The 15300-nt window shown below is 38.4% G+C and overlaps 1 pseudogene; it reads left to right on the top strand.

The window, feature by feature from the left end:
* Window positions 1-356: 356 nt before the first annotated feature.
* LOC102475093 (importin subunit alpha-1 pseudogene) overlaps window positions 357-15300 on the top strand; it is a 184579-nt pseudogene continuing 169635 nt past the window's right edge.

Here is a 15300-nt window from a genome sequence, read left to right as displayed (position 1 = left end):
TTTTTTTTTTTTTTTTTTTTTTTGCTATAGGGCGCGTGCGCTCGCCAGACAGACAGAAGCTGTGGGTGGATCATGGTGTGTGTGAAGACTTTGTCAGAGATGCTGTATTGCTGTCTCTCTCTCTTGGGAAATAAATAAACAAAATGTTTCAAATATTTTAAGCTAAACCATCATAAATTAGAGACTGTCATATTTGTCAGTCAAATACTATTGATGGGTTAAATATTAAAACAAGTTTTGAGACTAGATCACTAGATTTAGCTCTAGGGAGATGATTGGTGATCTTGTCAAGAGTCATTTAAGTGGAGGCAGTGGATCCCCAGCCTGTGAACCCCACACTGCCTGCCTCTTGTGGGAGCATGAGCCGTCTGTGCAGCTTTCTCCTTTTGTCTCATACCATGTCCACCAATGAGAATGCAAATTCACCAGCTGCCCATCTTAACAGATTCAAGATCAAGGGAAAAGATGGTACAGAAATGAGGCAGCAAAGAATAGAAGTTACTGTAGAGCTGAGGAAAGCTAAGAAGGATGACCAGATGCTGAAAAGGAGAAATCTAAGCTCATTTCCCAATGATACTACTTCTCCACTGCAGGAAAATCACAACAACCATGGCACTGTAAATTGGTCTGTTGATGACATTGTCAAAGGCATAAATGGTAACAGTTTGGAAAGCCAGCTCCAGGCTTCTCAAGCTGATAGGAAGCTGTTTTCTAGGGAAAAACAGCCCCCCATAGACAACATTATTTGGGCTGTGTTGACTCCAAAATTTGTGTCCTTCTTGGGCAGAAATGACTATAGTCCCATCAAGTTGGAATCTGCATGGACATTAACTAACACTGCTTCTGGGACGTCAGAACAGACCAAGGCTGTGGGGGACGGAGGTGCTATCTCAGCTTTCTTTTCTCTGTTGGCCTCTCCCCATACGCACATCAGTGAACAAGCTTTGTGGGCTCTAGGAAACATTGCAGGGGATGGTTCAGTTTTCTTGGACCTGTTTATCAAGTAAGGAGCAGTTGACCCGCTGTTGACGCTCCTTGTAGTTCCTGATAAATCATCGTTAGCATGTGGTCACTTATGTAACCTTACCCGGACACTTCCAAACCTCTGCTGCAACAAGAACCCCGCACCCCTGCTAGATGCTGTTGAGCAGATTCTTCCTACTATAGTTCGTCTTCTGCATCACAATGATCCCGAAGTATTAGCAGATACCTGCTGGGCTATTTCCTACCTTATTGATGGTTCAAATGAATGGATTGAAATGGTTGTAAAAATAGGAGTTGTTCCCCAATTTGTGAAGCTTCTAGGAGATGCTGAATTGCCCATTGTGACCCCTGCCCTAAGCACCATAGGTAATATTGTCACTGGGACAGATGAACAGCCCCAGGTTGTGATAGAAGCTGGAGCACTCGCTGTCTCCCCCAGACTGCTAACTAACTCTAAAACAAATATTCTGAAGGAAGCTATGTGGACAATGTCCAACATCACCGCCGGTTGGCAGGACCAGATCCAGCAGGTTGTGAATCATGGGTTAGTCCCGTTCCTTGTCAGTGTACTCTCCAAGGGTGACTTGCGGACGCAGAAGGAGGCTGTGTGGGCTGTGACACCAGCAGCGGAACAGGAGAAAACTGTATACATCGTCCACTGTGGCATCATGGAACCACTGAAGAACCTCTTAACTGCGAAAGATACTAAAGTTATTCTGGTTATCTTGTATGCCATTTCAAATATCTTTCAGGCTGCTGAGAAGCTGGGAGAAACTGAGAAATTTAGTATAACGATCGAAGAATATGGAGGCCTAGATAAAATTGAAGCCCTACAAATCCATGAAAATGAGTCTGTGTACAAGTCTTCATTAAACTTGATTGAAAAGTATTTCTCTCTAGAAAAAGTGGAAAATCAGAATGTTGTGCCCGAAACTACCTCTGACAGCTACACCTTCCAAGTGCAGGATGGGACTCCTGGGGCCTTTAACTTCCAGACTGTACAGCTGAAGCACAGAGGTGTTTGCTGTATGCTATGTTTGGTATCAGTTTGTCTTACTGTTTCTCTACCAAGAATTCTTTTTAAATGTGGTTGTTATTATAGCACTTTTTACAACGGAACTATACTTGAATAGTTCCAAACTGTACATACTACATGAAGCTTGTCCTCCAAACAGGTTTCTTATTTCTATGTGGAATTTCATACCTTGCAACATCCTGTAAATAAAATTAAATTCTACCCTTTTCTTTAGGGGGGAAAAAAATAGAGTCATTTAAGTGGAGAGGAGGTGGTGAAAAAACTCCTGGACACATTGCTAGTGTAGCAGGCAGAGTAGATTACAATTCACAGGTTCCTATAAAAGGACACAGGAAAAGTTCTATAGTGAGTAACAGAAACAGTACAGGAGCCGGAGAAGATGTGCTATACATACACACACACACATATACATGCGCTATTACTATCTCTAGTACCTTTATATTATCTTTACAACACTACAAACTACCTAACTATATCTCTGCTGACTTATCCTTGGAATCAAGAATGATAAACTTTACCTTGTGTATAATTATTCTAGGAGTCAAATTCAGGCATGTTACAAAAAATCAGAAAACATAGAGATGTTATACAAACATAAGGAATAATTCCAAGCATTCTTTTCTATAGGTCAAATGATCCTATGCATATTTCTACTAGTCACCCCAGACCAACTCTCCCCATTTTCCTTTATCTACAAAGACAGAGACAGGAAATCAGAAAAAGGAAATAACATGTAGACTATAGAGGACTTCTTTAAAGTGACTAGGGTGGAATATGTACACACACACACACACACACATACATACACACATGCACACATACACACATATATAATTCATATTATATATAAAAATATATAATACATATTATATATGTGTATGTATATATAGATAGATAAATCACAAAACATTATGTTGTATACCTTACATTCACATAATAAAAAATGAAACAAAAAGGAAATTCAGGTTTTGATGGGCTAATTATTACATGTAAATTTAATATAATGACATTTCAAAAGACTGCCCATCTGTGCTAGCAGGTGGCATGGTAGTTAAGGTGCTGGGTTCCCACATGGTCAACAGTTCTGGAGCAGTAACTTGAAAATCATGCCAGGCACAAGTGCATACATGCCCAAAAGCCTAACAAAAGAATGGAAGAGAAGGAACTGTAGTATGGACAACACCCTTTGCGGTGACTTCTCACTTTCCCTTTTTCCCTCCCTCTGTCTCTGTGTGTGTCTCTCTGGTAAGAATACATACCCTATGGCAAAACCTAAAAAATAAGAAGTTCTATCTTTTAGAGATAATCAATGAAATGCTTACTGACAAAATTATGTGGTTTGAGGATTTGTCTCAAAATAATCTGTGAGTAGATGCCAGGATACTGGAATATTGGTTAGGGTATTGACTGAACCAAATTGGCTATGAAAGATAATTATTGAAATTGGACAATGGTTATATGAGTATTCATCTTGTGATTCTCTATTTTGTAAATATATGGCATTTTCCATAATAAAAAATGATTAAAGTTTGTGAAATCAAATGTCCACAGAGCTAAACAAGTAACATAAATGACAGAAACAGAGTGAGGACTGTGGTGATTGGAGAAAGAACATCTGCTCCAGAAAGGATGGCCAGTCTTTACCTCCAGTTCAGTTTGACTGATGTGAGTGTGGAGCCAGAGCTGAAAGATTTCCCATTTTTCAAGACTGGCCAGAAATAATAGAAACACTTTAATAAGATCTTCCACTTCTTAAATATTGTTAGCCAATTCAAAATTTTCATCAAAAAGTGTACTAAACAAATGATTAATGTGAGGACCAGATTCAGTGGCACCTGTCAATTTTCAGCTCATTTTTGAAAAAGCTTCTTTGTAGTAGACTACTCTGGGGCAGTGATGGAAAGTACCCCCAAAGCTGACGGTTCCAGAATATCGTCATTCTTCGCTGTTCTTCCTCATTATAAGCCTTGATCCAACTTATGTATGTATACATGCTTTGTTCTCCAATTCCCACTCCTGTCTGCAGGTTTCTCTAACTCTATCCTTTATTAGTTTTTACCTACTTCTGATCTCACATACCACTGAACCATGGAACACCCAGACACCACATTTGTCCAAGGCAGGAGAGCTCATGGTCTTTAGGCCACATTTGACCTGCTACACCTTTCTGTCACATTTTGCAGTTCTTCTCAATGATAAACAGGTATCTTTGGGTAAATCATAAGAAAAATGACTTGGGGGACCAGCAGTTAGCAAAATGGCTATGTCGCTGGACTCCCACGTGGCCGACCGCAGTTCGAGTCCCAGACCTGGTGGCTTAAACTCACACCAGGCGCATGTGCGTGCGTGCCCAAGATCCCCAGAGGAGAATGGAGGAGAGGGGATTGCGGCGTGGCCATTCCCCCTGGGGAGTGATTTCCTGCTTTCTGTCTCTCTGTCTCTGTCTGTCTGGCAAGCGCACACACCCTATACCAAAAACCTCTCCAAAAAAAGAAAAAAATAATGACTTGGATCAGCCAGTGGCATGGTGGGTAAGGCAGCTAGGTCCCACATAGCTGACCATGTGATCCTAGGAGGCTTAAACAACATGCCAGGTGTGTATGTATGCATGCACTAAATCCTGAAAGGATGGAGAAATGGAGGAGAAGGGATTGCAGCATGACCATGCCCCATGGGGGAGTACTTTCTTACTCTTCTTCCCTCTCTCGCTCTCTTTCTTTCTGTCTCTCCTCTGAGAATGCATGTGCCCTATGGCAAATTAAAGAAAAATGCTCCAAGAGAGAAAGTAATAAACAGGAAAAGTCAGGGCATCCTATAGAAACAGAAGAGTATTTTATGAAACTAATATTTCTTATGATCAAGAAACAGTTTTCTGAATTTCAGCAGTTCTTTCACTCTCCTTTGCTTCTTTGTCTTCTCTTAAATAGAAATTTTTAATTTTATGCTTTCTTGATGCTTAACTCTTACTTGAAACTCACTCCATACATGTAACTTTTCTCACTTTGTAATACCACCAGTTTTGCTAAAAATCATTATTCTGTGTTTATACTATTGTAAACAGATAAATATGAGGAGTCTATTGTTTTTTAAGATGGAAGAATATGCAGATCTTTGCATGTTACCATCACTCATGATTTCTGGGGAAAAAAAATTTCATTTGTTTTACTACAGGGTGCATATGTTTGTTGGAAACAGAGAGAAAGATAGAGAGGGAAAGTGAGAAATCACCTCCCTTGGGGGAATAACCATAATTCAATCCTTTATCCTCCATACTCCTCTCAAAATTTTTGAGGACAAGTGTACCCAGAGCAATTTTCAAACCACTGAATCCAGGATTCTAACTGCAAAGTTGGCCATATGGGATCCAACCACCTTAACTTCCAAGTCACCTACTGGCTCTCTGAAGAATATTTTTAAGTTTATCTTTTTTATTGATAAAGAACCTATATGAGTGCACTAGCAAAAGAGCAAGAGAGAGAGAGAGAGAGAAATAGGGTCTTCCTTATGCCAAGATCCTTTTATCCGGACTTCCAGGTTTTTAAGATCATAAACATGTATGCTTGCACCTCAAGTGTTTTTCGGACAACCCAGAGATCCAAACAAGTGGTTAGCCATGTGACTTTCAGCACTGCAGTTCAGTTTGTTACTAATTGTACCTTTAAGACTGTGTCTTTGAACAATTTCTTAAATGTCAGGTACTAACACCAGTCAGTCAGTCTGCCTCCGAAAAGACACATGGTCTATTCAAATAACATCAACTTGGACAAACCAAATAGATAATATTCTTATCCAAAATTGGGTGTGATATTTTAGTAGTCTTATTGCATATTTTGTACCATCTTAGAAAAAATTTTATATTCCTCTATTACATGCTATTTCACAGAGAGCATTTTGTATCCTGGCAATCATTTAATTACTTGTAATATACCATTGTCTGCCTTCTATGTTGGGCTGTCTTCCAATTACAGAGACTGTGACAGCTTCATTAACCCACTGTCATCATTATATAATATATACTTATTTAACATTGACAAACATGTTGTTAAAATAACAACAGGGCTAGAATGTCAAAGAATCTTCAAGATACACCAATGTAAAAGAAAAAATCTACAGTTTAAACTGACTGGCCCTAGAGAGCTTATAAATCATGACAATTAGGTTAAAATTTATACAGACTTGAATCTAAGGACTTCTAAGCTTTAAAGGACTTGTTAAAGTAGATAACTGCTCTTTATCAAGATTTAGTATGAATAATTCTGTGCTTCCCTATGGCAATAACTGTAGTCTTAGAGAAGAAAGGAAGACTTTAAATAGATGCTCTTAGGCAATGCTCTTATTCAGAAAAAGCAAATGTGTTCTCTATCCCTATTTAGTGTACTGAGTCAAAATCTGAACTCAAAGTAAGTAGTCAATCTAGCAATAACAGCTTACATGCCAATGCAGATAGGAATAAGGGCATTTTGATGCTCTTCAAATATTAATACAGTTAGTTAAAAGGAAAAAAAAAGCTTACCACATAATTCAACTCAGAGAGACACTGATTAATTGGTTGGTATGATAAACAAGTCAAGTCTTAGGGGCATAGTTTTAATAGGATTCTACTGAAAGTGAGAGATAAAGCTGAACTGTTAGGTAAAAAAGTAATGAACTGAAATTAGGAGATTTTTCTACAGTTCAAATAGGGAAGAATGTGGTCCAGCTGCAGTAGCACAGGCAGTAAAGGCTGCTATATGATGCTAGAAGCTCTATGGGCAGGCTCTGGGTTCACATCTCAGGTCTACGTAGCATGCTGGGAGTTGGCATGGTGGTGCCTGTGACCCTGGCTGGCTACAGGGTTGGGGAAGGATCATAACACGAAGAGCCTGTCAAGGGTGTCTCTCCTTTCTCTTGAAATAAACTTTAGAAAAAAGGGAAGAGGAAGGTAAGAAGATAAGAATAGTCTTGGGCAACATAGTGATAAAACCATATATGGACAGCCAGGAGATATATGGAGGAAAATTCCCAGTTCCCTGGAAAGAGAGCTTGAGGTAAAGCCTAATTCTAGTATTATTAAGAAGTATAACCCCAGAGCAGAAAAAATATGAGGAATGATAGTGAGGTAGGAAAGGATGGGAAATCAAATGCAAAGTGGTGCATAATTGAATCATTCATCATCCCCTCAAAAAGAACCAAAAAAGAACAAAAGAACACTGACATGTGTTCATCCCTATAATACTTCTTCAGACATACTTCAGTAAAACAGAATGCTGTCAAATAGCCCAATGAAGAAAGAGACAGGGAGACAATTTATCTGCTGGATCCCACCCATCTTCGGTTATTTATTGATCTGTTTATGTCCCAATCAGAATTAAATCTGTTACATTTACATCCTCTATAGCCTGACATGAAGGCAGATAGCAGAACCTTTACTGCAGTGCTTCATCAGGGAGATAGTTGGAGAAGCCACGTTTCCATCTGCAAATACAACTGAATCGTAGAATCTGGGAGCATTCTGGGTCACCAGACAAATGGATTACAGCAGTATTCTCAAATGTGATAGGCACATTTCCTCCAAAATCAGAGACCTACCAAGCATGGCACCTACTTCTTAGTTTCAGAATGTGTCAGGTGAAATTACAATTTACCTATCGGGAAATGTACTGCCATGATTCAGACCATGGGGGCCCTTCTTTTCAATGTGGGCAGACTCTGAATTTTCTCGAGATTTATCTTCCACTCTATGTGTGAGTGTATCTTAACAGGGTGTCTACTGTACTTGCTAAGGACTGAATGTTTATATGGCAAAGTCCTACCCCCCCACCAAGATGGTAAATAGATCTGGAGCTTTTGAGAGATAGTCAGAGTTAGGTGAGTCAGGAAAATGAGGGCCTCAGGAGAACAATGCCCTTACCAGTGAATGAAGTCTTTTACTCTTTTCCTCTCTTTTCTTCTTTTCTTCTTGCTCTTTGCCATGTGAGGGGAGAAAAAGGGATCTGTCTTTAAGTCAGGAAGAGAGTTTGCTATAGACCAATATTTATGCCCTGCCTCCACATTTATATGTCAAAACCTAGACCCCAATGATGGTCTTTGAAAGTGGGTTTTTGAACAATGATTAGGTTATGAGGATAAACCCTAATAAATGGGATTAGTTACTTTAGAAAATAGATGGCAAAGAACTCTCTTGTCCCTTCTACTTTATGAGGGCACAGCAAAAAAGACAAGGACGTTAACAAGAAAAATAGAGAGGCAAGACATTTATGGGACAAAGAAATGGATTATTATCTATTGAAGATAACTTTATAGTATTGTCAACTGGACTGGTGAGAAATGTACACATCTTGGAATATTCACTTTCTCACTTTCTCTCTCTTTCTGTCTGTAGTTTGTGCATGAGTCCTACAGCAAAAAAAATGAAAACAAACTCCCTCTAAAACAGTTCAAATGATTTTTCAATACTGTATATTTTACCTCAACTAAAGGTTACATTTTAAAACTAAGTTTATTTTATAAATAGGCTCATTATGTGAATATAATGAAAAAATACAATAGGTCAGAGTGTGTACAAAAATTATCAGCTTCAAAAACACCTGCTAACTTGTCTAAAAGGTAAGTGACAATCTTACAAGAGGCCTGCTAAATTAGAAACTAATTTAATGATTATGCCCTCAGTATCTACATTTAGAAGAACCTTAACTGAAACAGAATCTGTGATGTTTACACAGACAGACACACACACACATACACACATGCACACACAAACAAGAAGATGTTATTCAGCCTTTGTGAATACCAGATAAAGTATGGTAAGAGGGCAGGTGAAGAAATAGAAGGAAGGACATTAACAAGAAAAATAGAGAGGCAAGACATTTATGGGACAAAGAAATGGATTATTATCTATTGAAGATAACTTTATAGTATTGTCAACTGGACTGGTGAGAAATGTACACATCTTGGAATATTCACTTTGTAACCTAAGTAACATGAGATTGAATGTAAAAAAGAAATTGAAATTTTAAAAAAGACAGTAATTTGTAAATCAAGATGTAGCTTCAACAAATACTGAATCTGTCAGCACCTTGATCTTGGACTTCACTTCTCAGCCTCCAGATAGGTTAGAAATAATTTCTGTTATTTTTGTCTGTTTTGTTTTGCTAAGAAGTAAGACAGAAAGATGAGAATAAAGGGTAGGGGAAAGAGAAATAGAGCAAAAAAGTATCATTGACAGTCTCACTGCCATTGAGATCTCCTGTTTCAGCCTGAGTTAGCTATTATAAGCATATGCTACTACATCCAGCCTGTTTTCGGTTGTGCTGGGAACTGAACCCAGGGCTGGGCCACCAATGTGGCTCCAGCTTCAAGCATTGGTGCCCTCCTACTTACACCATCATGGCTGAGCCATTTCTGTTGCTTATAAGCAACCCAGTCTATGGTATTTTTTTTTTCCAAGTAACAAGAAACTTTATTTTAAGAGACTGCAGCAGGTGGTTGCTAGGGACTAGAAAAAGGTCAACAGGAGGAATGGAGAGTTGTAGTTTAAATGGTATAGAGTTTTAGTTCTGCAAGATGAAAGAGTTCTGGAGATCTGTTATATGATGTTGTGAGTATAATTAACACTACTGAAGTGTACAGTTAAAATGGTTAGGATGGCCAAGTTTAAGTTGTTGGGTTTTTTTTGTTTTGTTTTATCACAATTAGACATTAAATATTTTAAAATAAGGGCGCTTATCACAGTACAGAAAACATTCTGACTACATATATATATATATACTACATATTCTGCAAGCATCTCAAAGAGTAGGGGTAGGAACTCTAAAAGTATGTTTATTTATTCTGTAGTGAGAGAGAGATAATCTCCAACAGGGTCCCAATGCCACAATCCACCCCTCAACTTCAGCCGCCTAGACCATGGGCATACATATGATCTTTGAACTCAGTGAATATCCAGCCATGAATCAGTAACTTGTCCATGTCTATCTGCCTCTCCAAATATTGTATTTTACCACTATGTTCCTGTCCAACTTCCTAGGGTCTTTTTATTGTAGCATCCCAAGGAGACTAGGGCTGATCCAGAGTCATCTCTAGAAACTGATTCTGTTGGCACTTTGAGTTTGGACATCCAGCTTGCAAAACTGTGAGTAAATAAATGTCTGTTATTTAAGCTACCCAATTGATGGTCTTTTGTTTGTTTGTTTGTTTGTTTTGTTTTTTGTTTTGTTTTGTTTTATGGCAGCCTGAGTTGACTAAGACAGTACATACAACCTGCTGTCCAAAAATTCAATTAAGATAATGTTGCCAACATAGTAGACCAACAAGATGTTCTACAGAATGTCAAGGTGATCAAATTCTCTGTAGAATTGATTATAGAATTGTCCTGCTCCCCTTGCCATGTAAAGACGAATGGCTTGTTATTATCCCTATTGAATGTTATTAAGAAGACAACATTTTCCAGTTCAATAGAAGCACAAGTGTTTATCTGCTCCTCCAGTAAAAACATCATATCTGGCAGTCATCACAGCAGCTGAGATTATGTTACCTCCTATTACAGTTTAGGGTAGTCCACCATCATCTTACATCCCACGCATTGTTTTTGCACAGGCTAAACTGAATGAAAGACAAGTGAATGAAGATAAATGGGGACTAACACAGTTCAGTACTTGGAGTGTCTGACAGTGGCCCTTGTCCTTTCTGTTCCTCTGGGGATATGGTATTGCTACTGATTTTGGGGGGTAACAAGATGTACTTAAACAAGATGGTTTCCAAAAGGTAATGGAAAATGTGCATTGTGAAAAGCTATGCATGTTCTTTCTTTCTTTCTTTCTTTCTTTTTTTTTGGCACCAAAATAAATTTGTACTTTAATTCCATTTTTTCATGACCCTTTTGAAGAACCACTTTATATTTCTGCCTTGATGTCACTTTCATAAGTCAGGAAACCAAAGTAGAAGTTCTTCCTATTGCTTATATACATTCTAATTTTATATTTTTTGTAAAGAAATCACCACAGGGTGGGCCCACAGACTCATTATATCCACTGTAATAAGAGAAAATTCATTTTTTCACTTAATTTCTATAAGCTATCTTTCTATCAGGAGGATGATCATGGTGTTTGGACCACTAACTTTAGGGATAGCTCAGGTCCCAAATCTAATAATCGTCAAAATCTGATTACCTGCCCTCATCCTCTATGTATAGATCCCCTGACAGCTGGGTATAATATTCTCTGTGGAAAAATAGGAGAGATAGTCTTGAAGGAACATTGAAAGGATTTTTTTCAAGAAGACCTGACGTACCCTTCAAAGGGCTCTGTGCCAGTGAATTCACATTGACTGGTAAACAGGGCTAGAGATCACAATTTTCCACCTCAGTAGCTGACTTCTACTTGACAGCTGTTGTCTTTTTGTTTGTTTGTTTTTCTAACTATGTCCGGAGAATAACACTTTAGTCAACAATCCATTTATCTAGTGATTTAAAGTACCATGCACTTTCAGCCATTACTATGGATCAAGGCATCCTGATTGCTACTCCATCCTTGTGGCTTATCATTGCCTCTAATAGATAGGTAATGTTCCTTGTCTCTCCTTCTACATCCCCATTATTGTCACTGATATTAGGAAATCCAGTTAAACAGCAGTATGTCTCACCACAGAATCACTGGACCCATTTGTAAGACAGAAAATCACCATTTTTACTTGGATTCACTAGTTCCCGTTTACTACCAGTTCCAAACTACAGGGGACATCTATGATCAAGATTTTTCTAGGGTACTCTGGATCCAGTCACCAGTGCATGCTTACTTAACTTTATGGAGGGAATGACCTCCAGGTTCTCCTGGGGATTGTGGTTAATAAAGGATTCTCAGGTTTCACTAAGAAACCTTACTTAACCATTCCCACATCCCTGAGCCTTCTGAATCCCTTTTCAAAAATCCAGAGAAGTGCTAAAGTTCTGACACTTTCATCTTTCCGCAGGACATATTAAAATCCAGGATTTAGGGATTCATGCCAGTGAATGCTTAGTAACACCTCCAGATGTTTGGAAAAATATTAAATCTTGAGTTGATAGTGCATACCCTTCTGAATTTTCCCATTTTCAATCCTATATTATATTACTCTAAATTAATACTCTTGAGTTCCAATCCCACCCGTGTTCTTCCAGTACCAGATAGCACATATTATTCAGGTCCTTCCAGTACCAGATAGCACATATTATTCAGGTCCCAGAGTATTTTCAGCATTTAACCTATTTCTTTATAAAGCAGTGACTATGTATCCTTTCTTGACTCAAATGGAGGTGGTGAAACAAGTCTTGAAAATGATAAACATCATCATGCAATGCCTATTCTTAAGATGATGTCATCACATGTTCTACAGGAATGATGAGTGTTATGTTATAGTAACTTAAAGGTCCTACTCATTACCCAGAAGGGTTCGTGAAAATTAGAAGATGCAAAATTCATAGGCTTATGACTTAAACAGCATATTCTCAGAGTTCAGGAATGTAACTAAAGGAATTGACTTTGACTTTGAATTCTGTGTGTTTAATTTCTTTCCCAGATCTTTCAGTTTTGTCGTCAGATCTTGGGTCTGATTTTCAGTATAGTATATTTGTAACTTAAAGGTATAATAGTCTCCTTCAAATGTATATTAGAGCTCTTTGGCCTTGAGAACATGTCTTAGGTTGGCAAATAACTGTTACAATTCTGTGTTTTCTTTCCACAATGCTATTAAGACCATCAAAATAAGAAAATACTCTCTACAAATCTTACAGTTATTACTGCTTACATCATTAGTTAAGTGCTGTGCATACTTGTTATCCCAACATCTATCATCTCAACTAAACACAAGTGAAAGCTGAGTAATTGTGCTTCCAATGTATATCCAGAGTTACCACTGTACCACTTACCACCAACACTGCTTTCAGACAGTGGCAATCCAACTTCAAGTTCCCACATTAATAGCCCGATTTCTAGAACCACTTAGCTAATGTGGAGCCTGCCTAGGGGAGAAGGTTACTTTTTTTTTTTTTTTTTTTTTTTACTTTACTAGGAGGTACCAACTGACAAGTAAGAGTGAGGGTAAAGAGAAGTAAAATGATAGGAAGAAAATGCCTCCTAACACGTGACCAAGCTGTGCAATGCTTTTGAAGAAACATGCTAGTCACTTGGGTTTGTAGGATATTTCCAGATGAACATGACAGAAACATCACTCCCTAGGATAGTCCATAGAAAACAAACAGGAGAGAGAATTTACCAGCTATCTTCTTCTACTTGCATTCATCCAACAGCTCAAACTTCACCTTGTGGACATGGAACTCCCCATACATAATTTCAAGTTGTATCACCTGAGTCACTGAGTGTCTGATAAGAAAGCTAGATCACTCAAGCTGTGGCAAGTAACTTACCAGAGATAGGAAGTGAGAGAAGCCAGGGAATGCTGCCAATGGTCTCAGAAGGATGGGACTACTTTTGCTCACATGGATTCAAACTCCGCAGTGGAAGCTAGAATGGAGCTGGTGTCCAAAGGCTGGGGAAAGACACGAGACCATCATCGTCTGAAGCGTTGTAATGTAGAGCTCCTCTGGCAGGTGAAGAAAGATGGTATTTTTAAAAACAGGGATATTGGGACCAGCAGTTGGCATAATGGCTATGTCACTGGACTCCCATGTAGTCGACCACGGTTTGAGTCCTAGACCCGACAGCTTAAATTGACACCGGGCACGTGTGCATGCATGCTCAAGATCTTGAGAGGTAAATGGAGGACAAGGGATTGCAGCATGGCAGTCCCCCCTGGGGGATGATTTCTCGCTTTCTGTCTCTCTGTCTCCCTCTGTCTTTCTGGCGAGTGCATGTGCCCTATAGCAAAAACCTCTCCAAACAAAACAGGGATATCTAGTATCTAATATTTCATTGTTTTCATGGGTTGCTTCTCCTCTATCACCATGAATCCCCAGGAAAGATCTATGGAAATAAAACCACTCGCAACTGTAGAGTGGTATTATGTGCAAAATTGAGGCAAAGGGTGGTTTTCACACAACAGTGAGAGGCAGAGACTAAGAACATACACCAGAAAGAGTACTTAAGTTGGGGTGAGATTTTGATGGTCAAGAAATCAGAATGTGATGTCTTTATGAGAACATAAACTCTTGGAAACTGCAAATACTTTGGAGGCATTGGACTTACTAGATGATGAAGGATGGAGGATTCAATACAGTTGTAGTAAACCTTAACGGGCACATCATACCAACTCACACATAGATTTCATGTGGTTGTCACTTATTAGTTGCCAGTAAGTACTTAGCTAACAAGACGAGTACTTAGTAAACTCGTTCACCGCACACGTACTTAGTAAACTCAGTCCTTGTTGTAACCTGGTGGCAATCTGGGAAAGTTCATTATCATCTGGGTATCAATTACCCCAAACATATTGTGAAGAAATAATTTTGATGCTATTCAGATCTTTCACTTCTATCACTCTAGTTCTAACCAATGGGAAATTTTAGCCATCATATTTAAATAAAAGTTAGAAAAAAAATACTTTAAGAGTAAATTTGCTACTTGGGCCAAATCATACCTCTGCAGATCTCATTAACTTCTTATCATGCTGGCTGGTAATATAACTTCTGTCACTGCATGCCATATTATAGGTATCTGGATTTGAATTAACTGGTTCTGCTCAAAGAATGGATCATTACTTTATCAGTATTATTAGCATAAATTGCATGGTGTTTTATTTGCTGAGAGCTACTACAGGTATTATAGGAACAAATTGATCAAAGTTCAATCTAAGAAAAAGAAAATACAACAACATTTCTTATATTAAAGTGGCTACAACTCTGTAAAAAGAGACAATTTTAATGAACTTCATGAATATGCTGACCTCATTTCTGATAGAAGCCCATATAATTTCAACAGGAAAAGGCTTTGAGAGTTGCAATTAAGGTAAATGTGCCTTGAGATAGGAAGTCTCTCTTTGTTCAAGCCCACTAGCTAGATATTGATGACTTTCATTTATATTAGCACCATATACTACCCTCCAGTTAATGCAAGAAAAGTTTCTCCTTGCCTATCATTCCCTAACATATTTGGCACAGATATTTAAATGTTTAAAATGTTCAAGAGTGTTCTGGGTTCTTTAATTGCTTTTCCTTGAATTATGGCCTACTTTTAAACAGGCAGAATAGTATGGCTAAAGTTTAACAATGCTGTTTATGAGCCTTTCTCCTTGGTGGTTATTGTGTAGTCACTAAGGCAGATTTGTTGCATTCCTTATCTAAGTTCTTAGGGAAGGTTTGAAAGCTTTAACTA

Source organism: Tupaia chinensis, unplaced genomic scaffold (genome assembly GCF_000334495.1).
Source record: "Tupaia chinensis unplaced genomic scaffold, TupChi_1.0 Scaffold000338_1, whole genome shotgun sequence".
In the NCBI taxonomy this organism is placed as follows: domain Eukaryota; kingdom Metazoa; phylum Chordata; class Mammalia; order Scandentia; family Tupaiidae; genus Tupaia; species Tupaia belangeri.
This window is presented reverse-complemented; position numbering and strand designations above follow the sequence as displayed.